Genomic DNA, 20,117 nt, shown 5'->3' with positions numbered 1-20,117 from the left:
CACGTCTGTTCCTGCCCCCTGCACCGGCAGAGAGCTCGGGGGAGCCAGAGTCTGTCAGGCAGCTGCTGGGCTGGCCGCCTGTGTGGGAAGGGGCAGAGCCGACCTACGGGCACACTGGGCCTCTTGCTCTCCCTGCTGCCCTGATGCTGCTGGGCCAAAGAGGTCTTGCGCATCCAGCCCCTTGCTGGTCGCTTCCCTTTGACGAGGCCCTCTGAGATCCAGCACCTTGCAGTGTGGAGACAGCCCCTGGCAGCAACCTCCTCTCCAAGGAGGCCTCAACCGAGGCCTAGGCCCAGGGGAAAGGCACCAGCGGGGATGAGCCTGGGGAGGCGCCCGGGCATGTCTGGACCCAGTCCCCGCAGCCTGCCCCTTGCTGGGGCAGTACCCCCGGAGGCCAGGAAGGTCTGGGCAAGGCTGGCCAGGGGCAGGGGCCCTGCTGGGTCCTGCCCCTGGCCTGTGGGGCCTCTGAGCACAACCAGCCCTCTCCCGCTGTAAGACCTCCCCGGCTGCCTCCAAAGGATGCTTTGCAAGCACTCTCGCCGGCTGTTCCCGCCAGCCGTGCACAACGCTCCCGAGCCCGGGAGAAAAGCGCTTCGGGGTGGTGCTCTCTCCCGGCCCTTGCCCCTGAGCCTGGGGGCCAGGCAGGGGGTCCACACTCCCAGGCCAAGGCAGAACCACATGCACACGTCTGTTCCTGCCCCCTGCACCGGCAGAGAGCTCGGGGGAGCCAGAGTCTGTCAGGCAGCTGCTGGGCTGGCCGCCTGTGTGGGAAGGGGCAGAGCCGACCTAGGGGCACACTGGGCCTCTTGCTCTCCCTGCTGCCCTGAGGCTGCTGGGCCAAAGAGGTCTTGGGCATCCAGCCCCTTGCTGGTCCCATCCCTCTGACGAGGTCCTCTGAGCTCCAGCACCTTGCAGTGTGGAGACAGCCCCTGCCAGCAACCTCCTCTCCAAGGAGGCCTCAAGCGAGGCCTAGGCCCAGGGGAAAGGCACCAGCGGAGATGAGCCTGGGGAGGCGCCCGGGCATGTCTGGACCCAGTCCCCGCAGCCTGCCCCTTGCTGGGGCAGTACCCCCGGAGGCCAGGAAGGTCTGGGCAAGGCTGGCCAGGGGCAGGGGCCCTGCTGGGGCCTGCCCCTGGACTGTGGGGCCTCTGAGCACAAACGGCTCTCTCCCGCTGGAAGACCTCCCCGGCTGCCTCCAAAGGCCGCTTTGAAAGCACTCTCGCCGGCTGTTCCCGCCAGCCGCGCACAATGCTCCCGAGCCCGGGAGAAAAGCGCTTCGGGGTGGTGCTCTCTCCCGGCCCTTGCCCCTGAGCCTGGGGGCCAGGCAGGGGGTCCACACTCCCAGGCCAAGGCAAAACCACATGCACACGTCTGTTCCTGCCCCCTGCACCGGCAGAGAGCTCGGGGGAGCCAGAGTCTGTCAGGCAGCTGCTGGGCTGGCCGCCTGTGTGGGAAGGGGCAGAGCCGACCTAGGGGCACACTGGGCCTCTTGCTCTCCCTGCTGCCCTGAGGCTGCTGGGCCAAAGAGGTCTTGGGCATCCAGCCCCTTGCTGGTCCCTTCCCTCTGACGAGGCCCTCTGAGCTCCAGCACCTTGCAGTGTGGAGACAGCCCCTGCCAGCAACCACCTCTCCAAGGAGGCCTCAACCGAGGCCTAGGCCCAGGGGAAAGGCACCAGCGGGGATGAGCCTGGGGAGGCGCCCGGGCATGACTGGACCCAGTCCCCGCAGCCTGCCCCTTGCTGGGGCAGCACCCCCTGAGGCCAGGAAGGTCTGGGCAAGGCTGGCCAGGGGCAGGGGCCCTGCTGGGTCCTGCCCCTGGCCTGTGGGGCCTCTGAGCACAACCGGCCCTCTCCCGCTGGAAGACCTCCCCGGCTGCCTCCAAAGGCCGCTTTGCAAGCACTCTCGCCGGCTGCTCCCGCCAGCCGCGCACAATGCTCCCGAGCCCGGGAGAAAAGTGCTTCGGGGTGGTGCTCTCTCCCGGCCCTTGCCCCTGAGCCTGGGGGCCAGGCAGGGGGTCCACACTCCCAGGCCAAGGCAGAACCACGTGCACACGTCTGTTCCTGCCCCCTGCACCGGCAGAGAGCTCGGGGGAGCCAGAGTCTGTCAGGTAGCTGCTGGGCTGGCCGCCTGTGTGGGAAGGGGCAGAGCCGACCTAGGGGCACACTGGGCCTCTTGCTCTCCCTGCTGCCCTGAGGCTGCTGGGCCAAAGAGGTCTTGGGCATCCAGCCCCTTGCTGGTCCCTTCCCTCTGACGAGGCCCTCTGAGCTCCAGCACCTTGCAGTGTGGAGACAGCCCCTGGCAGCAACCTCCTCTCCAAGGAGGCCTCAACCGAGGCCTAGGCCCAGGGGAAAGGCACCAGCGGGGATGAGCCTGGGGAGGCGCCCGGGCATGTCTGGACCCAGTCCCCGCAGCCTGCCCCTTGCTGGGGCAGCACCCCCTGAGGCCAGGAAGGTCTGGGCAAGGCTGGCCAGGGGCAGGGGCCCTGCTGGGTCCTGCCCCTGGCCTGTGGGGCCTCTGAGCACAACCGGCCCTCTCCCGCTGGAAGACCTCCCCGGCTGCCTCCAAAGGCCGCTTTGCAAGCACTCTCGCCGGCTGTTCCCGCCAGCCGCGCACAATGCTCCCGAGCCCGGGAGAAAAGCGCTTCGGGGTGGTGCTGTCTCCCGGCCCTTGCCCCTGAGCCTGGGGGCCAGGCAGGGGGTCCACACTCCCAGGCCAAGGCAGAACCACATGCACACGTCTGTTCCTGCCCCCTGCACCGGCAGAGAGCTCGGGGGAGCCAGAGTCTGTCAGGCAGCTGCTGGGCTGGCCGCCTGTGTGGGAAGGGGCAGAGCCGACCTAGGGGCACACTGGGCCTCTTGCTCTCCCTGCTGCCCTGAGGCTGCTGGGCCAAAGAGGTCTTGGGCATCCAGCCCCTTGCTGGTCCCTTCCCTCTGACGAGGCCCTCTGAGCTCTAGCACCTTGCAGTGTGGAGACAGCCCCTGCCAGCAACCACCTCTCCAAGGAGGCCTAAAGCGAGGCCTAGGCCCAGGGGAAAGGCACCAGCGGGGATGAGCCTGGGGAGGCGCCCGGGCATGTCTGGACCCAGTCCCCGCAGCCTGCCCCTTGCTGGGGCAGCACCCCCTGAGGCCAGGAAGGTCTGGGCAAGGCTGGCCAGGGGCAGGGGCCCTGCTGGGTCCTGCCCCTGGCCTGTGGGGCCTCTGAGCACAACCGGCCCTCTCCCGCTGGAAGACCTCCCCGGCTGCCTCCAAAGGCCGCTTTGCAAGCACTCTCGCCGGCTGTTCCCGCCAGCCGCGCACAATGCTCCCGAGCCCGGGAGAAAAGTGCTTCGGGGTGGTGCTCTCTCCCGGCCCTTGCCCCTGAGCCTGGGGGCCAGGCAGGGGGTCCACACTCCCAGGCCAAGGCAGAACCACATGCACACGTCTGTTCCTGCCCCCTGCACCGGCAGGGAGCTCGGGGGAGCCAGAGTCTGTCAGGCAGCTGCTGGGCTGGCCGCCTGTGTGGGAAGGGGCAGAGCCGACCTAGGGGCACACTGGGCCTCTTGCTCTCCCTGCTGCCCTGAGGCTGCTGGGCCAAAGAGGTCTTGGGCATCCAGCCCCTTGCTGGTCCCATCCTTCTGACGAGGCCCTCTGAGCTCCAGCACCTTGCAGTGTGGAGACAGCCCCTGCCAGCAACCTCCTCTCCAAGGAGGCCTCAAGCGAGGCCTAGGCCCAGGGGAAAGGCACCAGCGGAGATGAGCCTGGGGAGGCGCCCGGGCATGTCTGGACCCAGTCCCCGCAGCCTGCCCCTTGCTGGGGCAGTACCCCTGGAGGCCAGGAAGGTCTGGGCAAGGCTGGCCAGGGGCAGGTGCCCTGCTGGGTCCTGCCCCTGGCCTGTGGGGCCTCTGAGCACAACCAGCCCTCTCCCGCTGGAAGACCTTCCCGGCTGCCTCCAAAGGACGCTTTGCAAGCACTCTCACCGGCTGTTCCCGCCAGCCGTGCACAATGCTCCCGAGCCAGGGAGAAAAGCGCTTCGGGGTGGTGCTCTCTCCCGGCCCTTGCCCCTGAGCCTGGGGGCCAGGCAGGGGGTCCACACTCCCAGGCCAAGGCAGAACCACATGCACACGTCTGTTCCTGCCCCCTGCACCGGCAGAGAGCTCGGGGGAGCCAGAGTCTGTCAGGCAGCTGCTGGGCTGGCCGCCTGTGTGGGAAGGGGCAGAGCCGACCTAGGGGCACACTGGGCCTCTTGCTCTCCCTGCTGCCCTGAGGCTGCTGGGCCAAAGAGGTCTTGGGCATCCAGCCCCTTGCTGGTCCCTTCCCTCTGACGAGGCCCTCTGAGCTTCAGCACCTTGCAGTGTGGAGACAGCCCCTGCGAGCAACCTCCTCTCCAAGGAGGCCTCAACCGAGGCCTAGGCCCAGGGGAAAGGCACCAGCGGGGATGAGCCTGGGGAGGCGCCCGGGCATGTCTGGACCCAGTCCCCGCAGCCTGCCCCTTGCTGGGGCAGCACCCCCTGAGGCCAGGAAGGTCTGGGCAAGGCTGGCCAGGGGCAGGGGCCCTGCTGGGTCCTGCCCCTGGCCTGTGGGGCCTCTGAGCACAACCGGCCCTCTCCCGCTGGAAGACCTCCCCGGCTGCCTCCAAAGGCCGCTTTGCAAGCACTCTCGCCGGCTGTTCCCGCCAGCCGCGCACAATGCTCCCGAGCCCGGGAGAAAAGCGCTTCGGGGTGGTGCTCTCTCCCGGCCCTTGCCCCTGAGCCTGGGGGCCAGGCAGGGGGTCCACACTCCCAGGCCAAGGCAGAACCACATGCACACGTCTGTTCCTGCCCCCTGCACCGGCAGAGAGCTCGGGGGAGCCAGAGTCTTTCAGGCAGCTGCTGGGCTGGCCGCCTGTGTGGGAAGGGGCAGAGCCGACCTAGGGGCACCCTGGGCCTCTTGCTCTCCCTGCTGCCCTGAGGCTGCTGGGCCAAAGAGGTCTTGGGCATCCAGCCCCTTTCTGGTCCCTTCCCTCTGACGAGGCCCTCTGAGCTCCAGCACCTTGCAGTGTGGAGACAGCCCCTGGCAGCAACCTCCTCTCCAAGGAGGCCTCAACCGAGGCCTAGGCCCAGGGGAAAGGCACCAGCGGGGATGAGCCTGGGGAGGCGCCCGGGCATGTCTGGACCCAGTCCCCGCAGCCTGCCCCTTGCTGGGGCAGTACCCCCGGAGGCCAGGAAGGTCTGGGCAAGGCCTGCCAGGGGCAGGGGCCCTGCTGGGTCCTGCCCCTGTCCTGTGGGGCCTCTGAGCACAACCGGCTCTCTCCCACTGGAAGACCTCCCCGGCTGCCTCCAAAGGCTGCTTTGCAAGCACTCTCGCCGGCTGTTCCCGCCAGCCGCGCACAATGCTCCCGAGCCCGGGAGAAAAGCGCTTCGGGGTGGTGCTCTCTCCCGGCCCTTGCCCCTGAGCCTGGGGGCCAGGCAGGGGGTCCACACTCCCAGGCCAAGGCAGAACCACATGCACACGTCTGTTCCTGCCCCCTGCACCGGCAGAGAGCTCGGGGGAGCCAGAGTCTGTCAGGCAGCTGCTGGGCAGGCCGCCTGTGTGGGAAGGGGCAGAGCCGACCTAGGGGCACACTGGGCCTCTTGCTCTCCCTGCTGCCCTGAGGCTGCTGGGCCAAAGAGGTCTTGGGCATCCAGCCCCTTGCTGGTCGCTTCCCTTTGACGAGGCCCTCTGAGATCCAGCACCTTGCAGTGTGGAGACAGCCCCTGGCAGCAACCTCCTCTCCAAGGAGGCCTCAACAGAGGCCTAGGCCCAGGTGAAAGGCACCAGCGGGGATGAGCCTGGGGAGGCGCCCGGGCATGTCTGGACCCAGTCCCCGCAGCCTGCCCCTTGCTGGGGCAGCACCCCCTGAGGCCAGGAAGGTCTGGGCAAGGCTGGCCAGGGGCAGGAGCCCTGCTGGGTCCTGCCCCTGGCCTGTGGGGCCTCTGAGCACAACCGGCCCTCTCCCGCTGGAAGACCTCCCCGGCTGCATCCAAAGGCCGCTTTGCAAGCACTCTCGCCGGCTGTTCCCGCCAGCCGCGCACAATGCTCCCGAGCCCGGGAGCAAAGCGCTTCGGGGTGGTGCTCTCTCCCGGCCCTTGCCCCTGAGCCTGGGGGCCAGGCAGGGGGTCCACACTCGCAGGCCAAGGCAGAACCACATGCACACGTCTGTTCCTGCCCCCTGCACCGGCAGAGAGCTCGGGGGAGCCAGAGTCTGTCAGGCAGCTGCTGGGCTGGCCGCCTGTGTGGGAAGGGGCAGAGCCGACCTAGGGGCACACTGGGCCTCTTGCTCTCCCTGCTGCCCTGAGGCTGCTGGGCCAAAGAGGTCTTGGGCATCCAGCCCCTTGCTGGTCCCTTCCCTCTGACGAGGCCCTCTGAGCTCCAGCACCTTGCAGTGTGGAGACAGCCCCTGCCAGCAACCACCTCTCCATGGAGGCCTCAAGCGAGGCCTAGGCCCAGGGGAAAGGCACCAGCGGAGATGAGCCTGGGGAGGCGCCCGGGCATGACTGGACCCAGTCCCCGCAGCCTGCCCCTTGCTGGGGCAGCACCCCCTGAGGCCAGGAAGGTCTGGGCAAGGCTGGCCAGGGGCAGGGGCCCTGCTGGGTCCTGCCCCTGGCCTGTGGGGCCTCTGAGCACAACCGGCCCTCTCTCGCTGGAAGACCTCCCCGGCTGCCTCCAAAGGCCGCTTTGCAAGCACTCTCGCCGGCTGTTCCCGCCAGCCGCGCACAATGCTCCAGAGCCCGGGAGAAAAGCGCTTCGGGGTGGTGCTCTCTCCCGGCCCTTGCCCCTGAGCCTGGGGGCCAGGCAGGGGGTCCACACTCCCAGGCCAAGGCAGAACCACATGCACACGTCTGTTCCTGCCCCCTGCACCGGCAGAGAGCTCGGGGGAGCCAGAGTCTGTCAGGCAGCTGCTGGGCAGGCCGCCTGTGTGCGAAGGGGCAGAGCCGACCTAGGGACACACTGGGCCTCTTGCTCTCCCTGCTGCCCTGAGGCTGCTGGGCCAAAGAGGTCTTGGGCATCCAGCCCCTTGCTGGTCGCTTCCCTTTGACGAGGCCCTCTGAGCTCCAGCACCTTGCAGTGTGGAGACAGCCCCTGCCAGCAACCTCCTCTCCAAGGAGGCCTCAAGCGAGGCCTAGGCCCAGGGGAAAGGCACCAGCGGGGATGAGCCTGGGCAGGCTCCCGGGCATGTCTCGACCCAGTCCCCGCAGCCTGCCCCTTGCTGGGGCAGCACCCCCTGAGGCGAGGAAGGTCTGGGCAAGGCTGGCCAGGGGCAGGGGCCCTGCTGGGTCCTGCCCCTGGCCTGTGGGGCCTCTGAGCACAACCGGCCCTCTCCCGCTGGAAGACCTCCCCGGCTGCCTCCAAAGGCCGCTTTGCAAGCACTCTCGCCGGCTGTTCCCGCCAGCCGCGCACAATGCTCCCGAGCCCGGGAGAAAAGCGCTTCGGGGTGGTGCTCTCTCCCGGCCCTTGCCCCTGAGCCTGGGGGCCAGGCAGGGGGTCCACACTCCCAGGCCAAGGCAGAACCACATGCACACGTCTGTTCCTGCCCCCTGCACCGGCAGAGAGCTCGGGGGAGCCAGAGTCTTTCAGGCAGCTGCTGGGCTGGCCGCCTGTGTGGGAAGGGGCAGAGCCGACCTAGGGGCACACTGGGCCTCTTGCTCTCCCTGCTGCCCTGAGGCTGCTGGGCCAAAGAGGTCTTGGGCATCCAGCCCCTGGCTGGTCCCTTCCCTCTGACGAGGCCCTCTGAGCTCCAGCACCTTGCAGTGTGGAGACAGCCCCTGCCAGCAACCTCCTCTCCAAGGAGGCCTCAAGCGAGGCCTAGGCCCAGGGGAAAGGCACCAGCGGGGATGAGCCTGGGGAGGCGCCCGGGCATGTCTGGACCCAGTCCCCGCAGCCTGCCCCTTGCTGGGGCAGTACCCCCGGAGGCCAGGAAGGTCTCGGCAAGGCTGGCCAGGGGCAGGGGCCCTGCTGGGTCCTGCCCCTGGCCTGTGGGGCCTCTGAGCACAACCGGCCCTCTCCCGCGGGAAGACCTCCCCGGCTGCCTCCAAAGGCTGCTTTGCAAGCACTCTCGCCGGCTGTTCCCGCCAGCCGCGCACAATGCTCCCGAGCCCGGGAGAAAAGCGCTTCGGGGTGGTGCTCTCTCCCGGCCCTTGCCCCTGAGCCTGGGGGCCAGGCAGGGGGTCCACACGCCCAGGCCAAGGCAGAACCACATGCACACGTCTGTTCCTGCCCCCTGCACCGGCAGAGAGCTCGGGGGAGCCAGAGTCTGTCAGGCAGCTGCTGGGCTGGCCGCCTGTGTGGGAAGGGGCAGAGCCGACCTAGGGGCACACTGGGCCTCTTGCTCTCCCTGCTGCCCTGAGGCTGCTGGGCCAAAGAGGTCTTGGGCATCCAGCCCCTTGCTGGTCCCTTCCCTCTGACGAGGCCCTCTGAGCTCCAGCACCTTGCAGTGTGGAGACAGCCCCTGCCAGCAACCTCCTCTCCAAGGAGGCCTCAAGCGAGGCCTAGGCCCAGGGGAAAGGCACCAGCGGGGATGAGCCTGGGGAGGCGCCCGGGCATGTCTGGACCCAGTCCCCGCAGCCTGCCCCTTGTTGGGGCAGTACCCCCGGAGGCCAGGAAGGTCTGGGCAAGGCTGGCCAGGGGCAGGGGCCCTGCTGGGTCCTGCCCCTGGCCTGTGGGGCCTCTGAGCACAACCGGCCCTCTCCCGCGGGAAGACCTCCCCGGCTGCCTCCAAAGCTCGCTTTGCAAGCACTCTCACCGGCTGTTCCCGCCAGCCGCGCACAATGCTCCCGAGCCCGGGAGAAAAGCGCTTCGGGGTGGTGCTCTCTCCCGGCCCTTGCCCCTGAGCCTGGGGGCCAGGCAGGGGGTCCACACTCCCAGGCCAAGGCAGAACCACATGCACACGTCTGTTCCTGCCCCCTGCAGCGGCAGAGAGCTCGGGGGAGCCAGAGTCTGTCAGGCAGCTGCTGGGCTGGCCGCCTGTGTGGGAAGGGGCAGAGCCGACCTAGGGGCACACTGGGCCTCTTGCTCTCCCTGCTGCCCTGAGGCTGCTGGGCCAAAGAGGTCTTGGGCATCCAGCCCCTTGCTGGTCCCTTCCCTCTGACGAGGCCCTCTGAGCTCCAGCACCTTGGAGTGTGGAGACAGCCCCTGCCAGCAACCTCCTCTCCAAGGAGGCCTCAACCGAGGCCTAGGCCCAGGGGAAAGGCACCAGCGGGGATGAGCCTGGGGAGGCGCCCGGGCATGTCTGGACCCAGTCCCCGCAGCCTGCCCCTTCCTGGGGCAGCACCCCCTGAGGCCAGGAAGGTCTGGGCAAGGCTGGCCAGGGGCAGGGGCCCTGCTGGGTCCTGCCCCTGGCCTGTGGGGCCTCTGAGCACAACCGGCCCTCTCCCGCGGGAAGACCTCCCCGGCTGCCTCCAAAGCTCGCTTTGCAAGCACTCTCGCCGGCTGTTCCCGCCAGCCGCGCACAATGCTCCCGAGTCCGGAAGAAAAGCGCTTCGGGGTGGTGCTCTCTCCCGGCCCTTGCCCCTGAGCCTGGGGGCCAGGCAGGGGGTCCACACTCGCAGGCCAAGGCAGAACCACATGCACACGTCTGTTCCTGCCCCCTGCACCGGCAGAGAGCTCGGGGGAGCCAGAGTCTGTCAGGCAGCTGCTGGGCTGGCCGCCTGTGTGGGAAGGGGCAGAGCCGACCTAGGGGCACACTGGGCCTCTTGCTCTCCCTGCTGCCCTGAGGCTGCTGGGCCAAAGAGGTCTTGGGCATCCAGCCCCTTGCTGGTCCCTTCCCTCTGACGAGGCCCTCTGAGCTCCAGCACCTTGCAGTGTGGAGACAGCCCCTGCCAGCAACCACCTCTCCATGGAGGCCTCAAGCGAGGCCTAGGCCCAGGGGAAAGGCACCAGCGGAGATGAGCCTGGGGAGGCGCCCGGGCATGACTGGACCCAGTCCCCGCAGCCTGCCCCTTGCTGGGGCAGCACCCCCTGAGGCCAGGAAGGTCTGGGCAAGGCTGGCCAGGGGCAGGGGCCCTGCTGGGTCCTGCCCCTGGCCTGTGGGGCCTCTGAGCACAACCGGCCCTCTCTCGCTGGAAGACCTCCCCGGCTGCCTCCAAAGGCCGCTTTGCAAGCACTCTCGCCGGCTGTTCCCGCCAGCCGCGCACAATGCTCCAGAGCCCGGGAGAAAAGCGCTTCGGGGTGGTGCTCTCTCCCGGCCCTTGCCCCTGAGCCTGGGGGCCAGGCAGGGGGTCCACACTCCCAGGCCAAGGCAGAACCACATGCACACGTCTGTTCCTGCCCCCTGCACCGGCAGAGAGCTCGGGGGAGCCAGAGTCTGTCAGGCAGCTGCTGGGCAGGCCGCCTGTGTGCGAAGGGGCAGAGCCGACCTAGGGAAACACTGGGCCTCTTGCTCTCCCTGCTGCCCTGAGGCTGCTGGGCCAAAGAGGTCTTGGGCATCCAGCCCCTTGCTGGTCGCTTCCCTTTGACGAGGCCCTCTGAGCTCCAGCACCTTGCAGTGTGGAGACAGCCCCTGCCAGCAACCTCCTCTCCAAGGAGGCCTCAAGCGAGGCCTAGGCCCAGGGGAAAGGCACCAGCGGGGATGAGCCTGGGCAGGCTCCCGGGCATGTCTCGACCCAGTCCCCGCAGCCTGCCCCTTGCTCGGGCAGCACCCCCTGAGGCGAGGAAGGTCTGGGCAAGGCTGGCCAGGGGCAGGGGCCCTGCTGGGTCCTGCCCCTGGCCTGTGGGGCCTCTGAGCACAACCGGCCCTCTCCCGCTGGAAGACCTCCCCGGCTGCCTCCAAAGGCCGCTTTGCAAGCACTCTCGCCGGCTGTTCCCGCCAGCCGCGCACAATGCTCCCGAGCCCGGGAGAAAAGCGCTTCGGGGTGGTGCTCTCTCCCGGCCCTTGCCCCTGAGCCTGGGGGCCAGGCAGGGGGTCCACACTCCCAGGCCAAGGCAGAACCACATGCACACGTCTGTTCCTGCCCCCTGCACCGGCAGAGAGCTCGGGGGAGCCAGAGTCTTTCAGGCAGCTGCTGGGCTGGCCGCCTGTGTGGGAAGGGGCAGAGCCGACCTAGGGGCACACTGGGCCTCTTGCTCTCCCTGCTGCCCTGAGGCTGCTGGGCCAAAGAGGTCTTGGGCATCCAGCCCCTGGCTGGTCCCTTCCCTCTGACGAGGCCCTCTGAGCTCCAGCACCTTGCAGTGTGGAGACAGCCCCTGCCAGCAACCTCCTCTCCAAGGAGGCCTCAACCGAGGCCTAGGCCCAGGGGAAAGGCACCAGCGGGGATGAGCCTGGGGAGGCGCCCGGGCATGTCTGGACCCAGTCCCCGCAGCCTGCCCCTTGCTGGGGCAGTACCCCCGGAGGCCAGGAAGGTCTCGGCAAGGCTGGCCAGGGGCAGGGGCCCTGCTGGGTCCTGCCCCTGGCCTGTGGGGCCTCTGAGCACAACCGGCCCTCTCCCGCGGGAAGACCTCCCCGGCTGCCTCCAAAGGCTGCTTTGCAAGCACTCTCGCCGGCTGTTCCCGCCAGCCGCGCACAATGCTCCCGAGCCCGGGAGAAAAGCGCTTCGGGGTGGTGCTCTCTCCCGGCCCTTGCCCCTGAGCCTGGGGGCCAGGCAGGGGGTCCACACGCCCAGGCCAAGGCAGAACCACATGCACACGTCTGTTCCTGCCCCCTGCACCGGCAGAGAGCTCGGGGGAGCCAGAGTCTGTCAGGCAGCTGCTGGGCTGGCCGCCTGTGTGGGAAGGGGCAGAGCCGACCTAGGGGCACACTGGGCCTCTTGCTCTCCCTGCTGCCCTGAGGCTGCTGGGCCAAAGAGGTCTTGGGCATCCAGCCCCTTGCTGGTCCCTTCCCTCTGACGAGGCCCTCTGAGCTCCAGCACCTTGCAGTGTGGAGACAGCCCCTGCCAGCAACCTCCTCTCCAAGGAGGCCTCAAGCGAGGCCTAGGCCCAGGGGAAAGGCACCAGCGGGGATGAGCCTGGGGAGGCGCCCGGGCATGTCTGGACCCAGTCCCCGCAGCCTGCCCCTTGTTGGGGCAGTACCCCCGGAGGCCAGGAAGGTCTGGGCAAGGCTGGCCAGGGGCAGGGGCCCTGCTGGGTCCTGCCCCTGGCCTGTGGGGCCTCTGAGCACAACCGGCCCTCTCCCGCGGGAAGACCTCCCCGGCTGCCTCCAAAGCTCGCTTTGCAAGCACTCTCACCGGCTGTTCCCGCCAGCCGCGCACAATGCTCCCGAGCCCGGGAGAAAAGCGCTTCGGGGTGGTGCTCTCTCCCGGCCCTTGACCCTGAGCCTGGGGGCCAGGCAGGGGGTCCACACTCCCAGGCCAAGGCAGAACCACATGCACACGTCTGTTCCTGCCCCCTGCAGCGGCAGAGAGCTCGGGGGAGCCAGAGTCTGTCAGGCAGCTGCTGGGCTGGCCGCCTGTGTGGGAAGGGGCAGAGCCGACCTAGGGGCACACTGGGCCTCTTGCTCTCCCTGCTGCCCTGAGGCTGCTGGGCCAAAGAGGTCTTGGACATCCAGCCCCTTGCTGGTCCCTTCCCTCTGACGAGGCCCTCTGAGCTCCAGCACCTTGGAGTGTGGAGACAGCCCCTGCCAGCAACCTCCTCTCCAAGGAGGCCTCAACCGAGGCCTAGGCCCAGGGGAAAGGCACCAGCGGGGATGAGCCTGGGGAGGCGCCCGGGCATGTCTGGACCCAGTCCCCGCAGCCTGCCCCTTCCTGGGGCAGCACCCCCTGAGGCCAGGAAGGTCTGGGCAAGGCTGGCCAGGGGCAGGGGCCCTGCTGGGTCCTGCCCCTGGCCTGTGGGGCCTCTGAGCACAACCGGCCCTCTCCCGCGGGAAGACCTCCCCGGCTGCCTCCAAAGCTCGCTTTGCAAGCACTCTCGCCGGCTGTTCCCGCCAGCCGCGCACAATGCTCCCGAGTCCGGAAGAAAAGCGCTTCGGGGTGGTGCTCTCTCCCGGCCCTTGCCCCTGAGCCTGGGGGCCAGGCAGGGGGTCCACACTCGCAGGCCAAGGCAGAACCACATGCACACGTCTGTTCCTGCCCCCTGCACCGGCAGAGAGCTTGGGGGAACCAGAGTCTGTCAGGCAGCTGCTGGGCTGGCCGCCTGTGTGGGAAGGGGCAGAGCCGACCTAGGGGCACACTGGGCCTCTTGCTCTCCCTGCTGCCCTGATGCTGCTGAGCCAAAGAGGTCTTCGGCATCCAGCCCCTTGCTGGTCCCTTCCCTCTGACGAGGCCCTCTGAGCTCCAGCACCTTGCAGTGTGGAGACAGCCCCTGCCAGCAACCTCCTCTCTAAGGAGGCCTCAACCGAGGCCTAGGCCCATGGGAAAGGCACCAGCGGGGATGAGCCTGGGGAGGCGCCCGGGCATGTCTGGACCCAGTCCCCGCAGCCTGCCCCTTGCTGGGGCAGTACCCCCGGAGGCCAGGAAGGTCTGGGCAAGGCTGGCCAGGGGCAGGGGCCCTGCTGGGTCCTGCCCCTGGCCTGTGGGGCCTCTGAGCACAACCAGCCCTCTCCCGCTGGAAGACCTCCCCGGCCGCCTCCAAAGGACGCTTTGCAAGCACTCTCGCCGGCTGTTCCCGCCAGCCGCGCACAATGCTCCCGAGCCCGGGAGAAAAGCGCTTCGGGGTGGTGCTGTCTCCCGGCCCTTGCCCCTCAGCCTGGGGGCCAGGCAGGGGGTCCACACTCCCAGGCCAAGGCAGAACCACATGCACACGTCTGTTCCTGCCCCCTGCACCGGCAGAGAGCTCGGGGGAGCCAGAGTCTGTCAGGCAGCTGCTGGGCTGGCCGCCTGTGTGGGAAGGGGCAGAGCCGACCTAGGGGCACACTGGGCCTCTTGCTCTCCCTGCTGCCCTGAGGCTGCTGGGCCAAAGAGGTCTTGGGCATCCAGCCCCTTGCTGGTCCCTTCCCTCTGACGAGGCCCTCTGAGCTCCAGCACCTTGCAGTGTGGAGACAGCCCCTGGAAGTAACCTCCTCTCCAAGGAGGCCTCAACCGAGGCCTAGGCCCAGGGGAAAGGCACCAGCGGGGATGAGCCTGGGGAGGCGCCCGGGCATGTCTGGACCCAGTCCCCGCAGCCTGCCCCTTGCTGGGGCAGTACCCCCTGAGGCCAGGAAGGTCTGGGCAAGGCTGGCCAGGGGCAGGGGCCCTGCTGGGTCCTGCCCCTGGCCTGTGGGGCCTCTGAGCACAACCGGCCCTCTCCCGCGGGAAGACCTCCCCGGCTGCCTCCAAAGCTCGCTTTGCAAGCACTCTCGCCGGCTCTTCCCGCCAGCCGCGTACAATCCTCCCGAGCCCGGGAGAAAAGCGCTTCGGGGTGGTGCTCTCTCCCGGCCCTTGCCCCTGAGCCTGGGGGCCAGGCAGGGAGTCCACACTCCCAGGCCAAGGCAGAACCACATGCACACCTCTGTTCCTGCCCCCTGCACCGGCAGAGAGCTCGGGGGAGCCAGAGTCTGTCAGGCAGCTGCTGGGCTGGCCGCCTGTGTGGGAAGGGGCAGAGCCGACCTAGGGGCACACTGGGCCTCTTGCTCTCCCTGCTGCCCTGAGGCTGCTGGGCCAAAGAGGTCTTGGGCATCCAGCCCCTTGCTGGTCCCTTCCCTCTGACGAGGCCCTCTGAGCTCCAGCACCTTGCAGTGTGGAGACAGCCCCTGCCAGCAACCTCCTCTCCAAGGAGGCCTCAAGCGAGGCCTAGGCCCAGGGGAAAGGCACCAGCGGGGATGAGCCTGGGGAGGCGCCCGGGCATGTCTGGACCCAGTCCCCGCAGCCTGCCCCTTGCTGGGGGAGTACCCCCGGAGGCCAGGAATGTCTGGGCAAGGCTGGCCAGGGGCAGGGGCCCTGCTGGGTCCTGCCCCTGGCCTGTGGGGCCTCTGAGCACAACCGGCCCTCTCCCGCTGGAAGACCTCCCCGGCTGCCTCCAAAGGCTGCTTTGCAAGCACTCTCGCCGGCTGTTCCCGCCAGCCGCGCACAATGCTCCCGAGCCCGGGAGAAAAGCGCTTCGGGGTGGTGCTCTCTCCCGGCCCTTGCCCCTGAGCCTGGGGGCCAGGCAGGGGGTCCACACTCCCAGGCCAAGGCAGAACCACATGCACACGTCTGTTCCTGCCCCCTGCACCGGCAGAGAGCTCGGGGGAGCCAGAGTCTGTCAGGCAGCTGCTGGGCTGGCCGCCTGTGTGGGAAGGGGCAGAGCCGACCTAGGGGCACACTGGGCCTCTTGCTCTCCCTGCTGCCCTGATGCTGCTGAGCCAAAGAGGTCTTGGGCATCCAGCCCCTTGCTGGTCCCTTCCCTCTGACGAGGCCCTCTGAGCTCCAGCACCTTGCAGTGTGGAGACAGCCCCTGGCAGCAACCTCCTCTCTAAGGAGGCCTCAACTGAGGCCTAGGCCCAGGGGAAAGGCACCAGCGGGGATGAGCCTGGGGAGGCGCCCGGGCATGTCTGGACCCAGTCCCCGCAGCCTGCCCCTTGCTGGGGCAGTACCCCCGGAGGCCAGGAAGGTCTGGGCAAGGCTGGCCAGGGGCAGGGGCCCTGTTGGGTCCTGCCCCTGGCCTGTGGGGCCTCTGAGCACAACCAGCCCTCTCCCGCGGGAGGACCTCCCCGGCTGCCTCCAAAGGACGCTTTGCAAGCACTCTCGCCGGCTGTTCCCGCCAGCCGTGCACAATGCTCCCGAGCCCGGGAGAAAAGCGCTTCAGGATGGTGCTGTCTCCCGGCCCTTGCCCATGAGCCTGTGGGCCAGGCAGGGGGTCCACACTCCCAGGCCAAGGCAGAACCACATGCACACGTCTGTTCCTGCCCCCTGCACCGGCAGAGAGCTCGGGGGAGCCAGAGTCTGTCAGGCAGCTGCTGGGCTGGCCGCCTGTGTGGGAAGGGGCAGAGCCGACCTAGGGGCACACTGGGCCTCTTGCTCTCCCTGCTGCCCTGAGGCTGCTGGGCCAAAGAGGTCTTGGGCATCCAGCCCCTTGCTGGTCGCTTCCCTTTGACGAGGCCTTCTGAGATCCAGCACCTTGCAGTGTGGAGACAGCCCCTGCCAGCAACCTCCTCTCCAAGGAGGCCTCAACCGAGGCCTAGGCATAGGGGAAAGGCACCAGCGGGGATGAGCCTGGGGAGGCGCCCGGGCATGTCTGGACCCAGTCCCCGCAGCCTGCCCCTTGTTGGGGCAGTACCCCCGGAGGCCAGGAAGGTCTGGGCAAGGCTGGCCAGGGGCAGGGGCCCTGCTGGGTCCTGCCCCTGGCCTGTGGGGCCTCTGAGCACAACCGGCCCTCTCCCGCGGGAAGACCTCCCCGGCTGCCTCCAAAGCTCGCTTTGCAAGCACTCTCACCGGCTGTTCCCGCCAGCCGCGCACAATGCTCCCGAGCCCGGGAGAAAAGCGCTTCGGGGTGGTGCTCTCTCCCGGCCCTTGACCCTGAGCCTGGGGGCCAGGCAGGGGGTCCACACTCCCAGGCCAAGGCAGAACCACATGCACACGTCTGTTCCTGCCCCCTGCAGCGGCAGAGAGCTCGGGGGAGCCAGAGTCTGTCAGGCAGCTGCTGGGCTGGCCGCCTGTGTGGGAAGGGGCAGAGCCGACCTAGGGGCACACTGGGCCTCTTGCTCTCCCTGCTGCCCTGAGGCTGCTGGGCCAAAGAGGTCTTGGGCATCCAGCCCCTTGCTGGTCCCTTCCCTCTGACGAGGCCCTCTGAGCTCCAGCACCTTGGAGTGTGGAGACAGCCCCTGCCAGCAACCTCCTCTCCAAGGAGGCCTCAACCGAGGCCTAGGCCCAGGGGAAAGGCACCAGCGGGGATGAGCCTGGGGAGGCGCCCGGGCATGTCTGGACCCAGTCCCCGCAGCCTGCCCCTTCCTGGGGCAGCACCCCCTGAGGCCAGGAAGGTCTGGGCAAGGCTGGCCAGGGGCAGGGGCCCTGCTGGGTCCTGCCCCTGGCCTGTGGGGCCTCTGAGCACAACCGGCCCTCTCCCGCTGGAAGACCTCCCCGGCTGCCTCCAAAGGCCGCTTTGCAAGCACTCTCGCCGGCTGTTCCCGCCAGCCGCGCACAATGCTCCCGAGCCCGGGAGAAAAGCGCTTCGGGGTGGTGCTCTCTCCCGGCCCTTGCCCCTGAGCCTGGGGGCCAGGCAGGGGGTCCACACTCCCAGGCCAAGGCAGAACCACATGCACACGTCTGTTCCTGCCCCCTGCACCGGCAGAGAGCTCGGGGGAGCCAGAGTCTTTCAGGCAGCTGCTGGGCTGGCCGCCTGTGTGGGAAGGGGCAGAGCCGACCTAGGGGCACACTGGGCCTCTTGCTCTCCCTGCTGCCCTGAGGCTGCTGGGCCAAAGAGGTCTTGGGCATCCAGCCCCTGGCTGGTCCCTTCCCTCTGACGAGGCCCTCTGAGCTCCAGCACCTTGCAGTGTGGAGACAGCCCCTGCCAGCAACCTCCTCTCCAAGGAGGCCTCAAGCGAGGCCTAGGCCCAGGGGAAAGGCACCAGCGGGGATGAGCCTGGGGAGGCGCCCGGGCATGTCTGGACCCAGTCCCCGCAGCCTGCCCCTTGCTGGGGCAGTACCCCCGGAGGCCAGGAAGGTCTCGGCAAGGCTGGCCAGGGGCAGGGGCCCTGCTGGGTCCTGCCCCTGGCCTGTGGGGCCTCTGAGCACAACCGGCCCTCTCCCGCGGGAAGACCTCCCCGGCTGCCTCCAAAGGCTGCTTTGCAAGCACTCTCGCCGGCTGTTCCCGCCAGCCGCGCACAATGCTCCCGAGCCCGGGAGAAAAGCGCTTCGGGGTGGTGCTCTCTCCCAGCCCTTGCCCCTGAGCCTGGGGGCCAGGCAGGGGGTCCACACTCCCAGGCCAAGGCAGAACCACATGCACACGTCTGTTCCTGCCCCCTGCACCGGCAGAGAGCTCGGGGGAGCCAGAGTCTGTCAGGCAGCTGCTGGGCTGGCCGCCTGTGTGGGAAGGGGCAGAGCCGACCTAGGGGCACACTGGGCCTCTTGCTCTCCCTGCTGCCCTGAGGCTGCTGGGCCAAAGAGGTCTTGGGCATCCAGCCCCTTGCTGGTCCCTTCCCTCTGACGAGGCCCTCTGAGCTCCAGCACCTTGCAGTGTGGAGACAGCCCCTGCCAGCAACCTCCTCTCCAAGGAGGCCTCAAGCGAGGCCTAGGCCCAGGGGAAAGGCACCAGCGGGGATGAGCCTGGGGAGGCGCCCGGGCATGTCTGGACCCAGTCCCCGCAGCCTGCCCCTTGTTGGGGCAGTACCCCCGGAGGCCAGGAAGGTCTGGGCAAGGCTGGCCAGGGGCAGGGGCCCTGCTGGGTCCTGCCCCTGGCCTGTGGGGCCTCTGAGCACAACCGGCCCTCTCCCGCGGGAAGACCTCCCCGGCTGCCTCCAAAGCTCGCTTTGCAAGCACTCTCACCGGCTGTTCCCGCCAGCCGCGCACAATGCTCCCGAGCCCGGGAGAAAAGCGCTTCGGGGTGGTGCTCTCTCCCGGCCCTTGACCCTGAGCCTGGGGGCCAGGCAGGGGGTCCACACTCCCAGGCCAAGGCAGAACCACATGCACACGTCTGTTCCTGCCCCCTGCAGCGGCAGAGAGCTCGGGGGAGCCAGAGTCTGTCAGGCAGCTGCTGGGCTGGCCGCCTGTGTGGGAAGGGGCAGAGCCGACCTAGGGGCACACTGGGCCTCTTGCTCTCCCTGCTGCCCTGAGGCTGCTGGGCCAAAGAGGTCTTGGACATCCAGCCCCTTGCTGGTCCCTTCCCTCTGACGAGGCCCTCTGAGCTCCAGCACCTTGGAGTGTGGAGACAGCCCCTGCCAGCAACCTCCTCTCCAAGGAGGCCTCAACCGAGGCCTAGGCCCAGGGGAAAGGCACCAGCGGGGATGAGCCTGGGGAGGCGCCCGGGCATGTCTGGACCCAGTCCCCGCAGCCTGCCCCTTCCTGGGGCAGCACCCCCTGAGGCCAGGAAGGTCTGGGCAAGGCTGGCCAGGGGCAGGGGCCCTGCTGGGTCCTGCCCCTGGCCTGTGGGGCCTCTGAGCACAACCGGCCCTCTCCCGCGGGAAGACCTCCCCGGCTGCCTCCAAAGCTCGCTTTGCAAGCACTCTCGCCGGCTGTTCCCGCCAGCCGCGCACAATGCTCCCGAGTCCGGAAGAAAAGCGCTTCGGGGTGGTGCTCTCTCCCGGCCCTTGCCCCTGAGCCTGGGGGCCAGGCAGGGGGTCCACACTCGCAGGCCAAGGCAGAACCACATGCACACGTCTGTTCCTGCCCCCTGCACCGGCAGAGAGCTCGGGGGAACCAGAGTCTGTCAGGCAGCTGCTGGGCTGGCCGCCTGTGTGGGAAGGGGCAGAGCCGACCTAGGGGCACACTGGGCCTCTTGCTCTCCCTGCTGCCCTGATGCTGCTGAGCCAAAGAGGTCTTGGGCATCCAGCCCCTTGCTGGTCCCTTCCCTCTGACGAGGCCCTCTGAGCTCCAGCACCTTGCAGTGTGGAGACAGCCCCTGCCAGCAACCTCCTCTCTAAGGAGGCCTCAACCGAGGCCTAGGCCCATGGGAAAGGCACCAGCGGGGATGAGCCTGGGGAGGCGCCCGGGCATGTCTGGACCCAGTCCCCGCAGCCTGCCCCTTGCTGGGGCAGTACCCCCGGAGGCCAGGAAGGTCTGGGCAAGGCTGGCCAGGGGCAGGGGCCCTGCTGGGTCCTGCCCCTGGCCTGTGGGGCCTCTGAGCACAACCAGCCCTCTCCCGCTGGAAGACCTCCCCGGCCGCCTCCAAAGGACGCTTTGCAAGCACTCTCGCCGGCTGTTCCCGCCAGCCGCGCACAATGCTCCCGAGCCCGGGAGAAAAGCGCTTCGGGGTGGTGCTGTCTCCCGGCCCTTGCCCCTCAGCCTGGGGGCCAGGCAGGGGGTCCACACTCCCAGGCCAAGGCAGAACCACATGCACACGTCTGTTCCTGCCCCCTGCACCGGCAGAGAGCTCGGGGGAGCCAGAGTCTGTCAGGCAGCTGCTGGGCTGGCCGCCTGTGTGGGAAGGGGCAGAGCCGACCTAGGGGCACACTGGGCCTCTTGCTCTCCCTGCTGCCCTGAGGCTGCTGGGCCAAAGAGGTCTTGGGCATCCAGCCCCTTGCTGGTCCCTTCCCTCTGACGAGGCCCTCTGAGCTCCAGCACCTTGCAGTGTGGAGACAGCCCCTGGAAGTAACCTCCTCTCCAAGGAGGCCTCAACCGAGGCCTAGGCCCAGGGGAAAGGCACCAG

This window comes from Cervus elaphus, unplaced genomic scaffold, assembly GCF_910594005.1.
Source record: "Cervus elaphus unplaced genomic scaffold, mCerEla1.1, whole genome shotgun sequence".
Classification (NCBI taxonomy): Eukaryota; Metazoa; Chordata; class Mammalia; order Artiodactyla; family Cervidae; genus Cervus; species Cervus elaphus.
This window is presented reverse-complemented; position numbering follows the sequence as displayed.